The following is a 2307-nucleotide window of genomic DNA, read 5'->3' as shown; positions in this document are numbered from 1 at the left end:
TCTCGATTCAATGAAATAGCTCGTTCACCAGGTCAAAATAGTGAACTAAATCCAAAATTGAACACATCAATCGAGTAGCATGATGTACAGTATTATAGTACTCCATGAACATGTTGAAAGTCAAATTAATGAACTTGTTTGATACGCATATATCGGTTCATGTGTGGATTGCAGACAACATGTTCTCCAATTTAAATATTTGAATGCAAGTTTATATCGAAACATGGTTTATAGCAGTCTTTGATGCATAAAACGCGACCTCCCCCTCTCCCGGACTCCTGCTCTCTCTCCCGTCGACAATCTTCATGTCACATCCCTAGTTCTGGCCTGACCTATGCTAGCTTCCATGTGAGCATCATGTCTAAATTCAAATGAAACTTGAATTGAGCAATTTTCAGAAGCCTCAAAAAACCTCTAAGAATAACCAACATTTAAATCTCATCAAATGAGTCCAAGAAAATGTTCATGTTATTCTATAAAATTATTGGCACGAGGTAAAATGCAAACCAATATTTTTGGAGTGATTGAAATATTTATTTTGGGCCTTTTGAATTAAATCAATGCCATACTTGAGTTGGATTTATTTCTATTATATAAGAAATAAAGCTCAAACATTTTTGTAAGTTGCATGTGACCTTCGGCTAGCCCTGAGCTCACATAACAATTTTCAGAAAGTTTATAAAAATGATTTGATGTTCTAAATCAAATCAAAAAAAATAACTGAAATACAAAAAGGAAAATAAGAGAGAGAGAGAGAGAGAAGAATACTACCTAGCGCCACCAACTAGCCCAGCACTGCACCTGGCCGGCCCAGCCCACCACCGCCTCCTCCCTGTCGCCTTCCTCCTCGCGCCAGTAGGCAGGGACGCGTGCCCGGCGCGCGCGGCCACACGCCAGCCACCTCCTCCCTGCCTGGCTGCCTCATCCTCCACCTGGACGTCTCTCGCAGACACCATGCGGCCCCCTCGACGCCTCTCACTCTCTCCCTCCTCTGCTCTCTCTCCCTCTCATGCCCGAGCGCAGCCGTCGCCACCGACGTCGTTCGCCGCGGCCCAAGCCACTGCCTCGCCTCGCCGAAGCGCTCAGAAGCTCCGCCTCGACCCCCTCTTCCTCCCCACCGAGCCATGCCCTGCTGGAAGCCCTAGAACGCCGTCCTCGATGCCATCTGCGTTCTCTGCACCGACGGCCGCCGTTGCTCGATTCGCCGCCCACAGAGCGTCCCCGACCTCGCATCGCGCTCGTTGGACTCACGGTGAGCCGCTGACCCGTTAACCTATTCCTCCATGCCGTTTGGCCGCTCAAGCCGTTGTTTCCACCGGACCCGAGAGCTCACCGCCGCCCAGCCATGTCGCCGCCGTGGCCACCGCCACCTATAGCCGCAACTGAGCGCACCACCATGCTCAGCGTATCTTTGCGACCCGTAGCCACCACCAACTCCTCCTCCCGAACACCTTAGCGAGGAACTCGAGCACGACCGAACCACAGCCGCCGCAAACCTCGTCGCCGGCGTTGATTCCGGCGACCTTCTGGTCCAGCTCCACCACCATCAGATGCGCCCAGCTGCGGGCGTTCCAACGCGCCCGGCCGTGCGACCTCTCGTCGCCGGAGTTGGCCGGACGGGCAACGTCGTTGTGATGTGTTTAGCACCGGCGTTTAGCCGCCGATGTGGCACCTCCATTAGCGGCTAATGACGCTGCTAATTAAACCCCACAGTCAATGACAGACCGGCCCCACCAGCCTAGTTAACCAGCCGACGAAGTTAGTTAGAATTAATCTAATTCTTCTGGACCCACGTGTCAGCATTGACTTTGCTGACGTGGCGTTTGACTGGTCCCACCTGTCTATGAGTCTGACTAGCCCTGAGTCACTGACCAGTGGGACCCGTACGTCAGGTTTGACCCTGATCAGCATTGTTGACCTGCTGACGCAGGCATGACGCAGTGCTGATGCAATAAACCCCTTTTCTGGATTATTTCTATTTTGGAAATATTTGAAAATTCCAGAAAATAGTATAAACTTCTAAAATTTATAGAAATTCAACCGTAACTCCAAATTAAATAATTTATATATGAAAAATGATTAGAAAAATCCAATCTATCCATCTGTACCATTTTCATGCATATTAGAGCAACCCAACCTTGTTGTTTAGGTGAAACAAGTTAATGCACTATTATGACCTCTTATTTTGAGTTTGCATTTGAATCCTTGATTCAAATGAACTCAAACCAATCTGTTCTAAGTTGCATTAGCCAAACAAACTCATTTTGCCATGTCACTTGCATGCATCATAATGTTGCATATTGCCAT

The sequence above is a fragment of the Triticum aestivum genome, chromosome 2B, assembly GCF_018294505.1.
Source record: "Triticum aestivum cultivar Chinese Spring chromosome 2B, IWGSC CS RefSeq v2.1, whole genome shotgun sequence".
Taxonomy (NCBI): domain Eukaryota; kingdom Viridiplantae; phylum Streptophyta; class Magnoliopsida; order Poales; family Poaceae; genus Triticum; species Triticum aestivum.
This window is presented reverse-complemented; position numbering follows the sequence as displayed.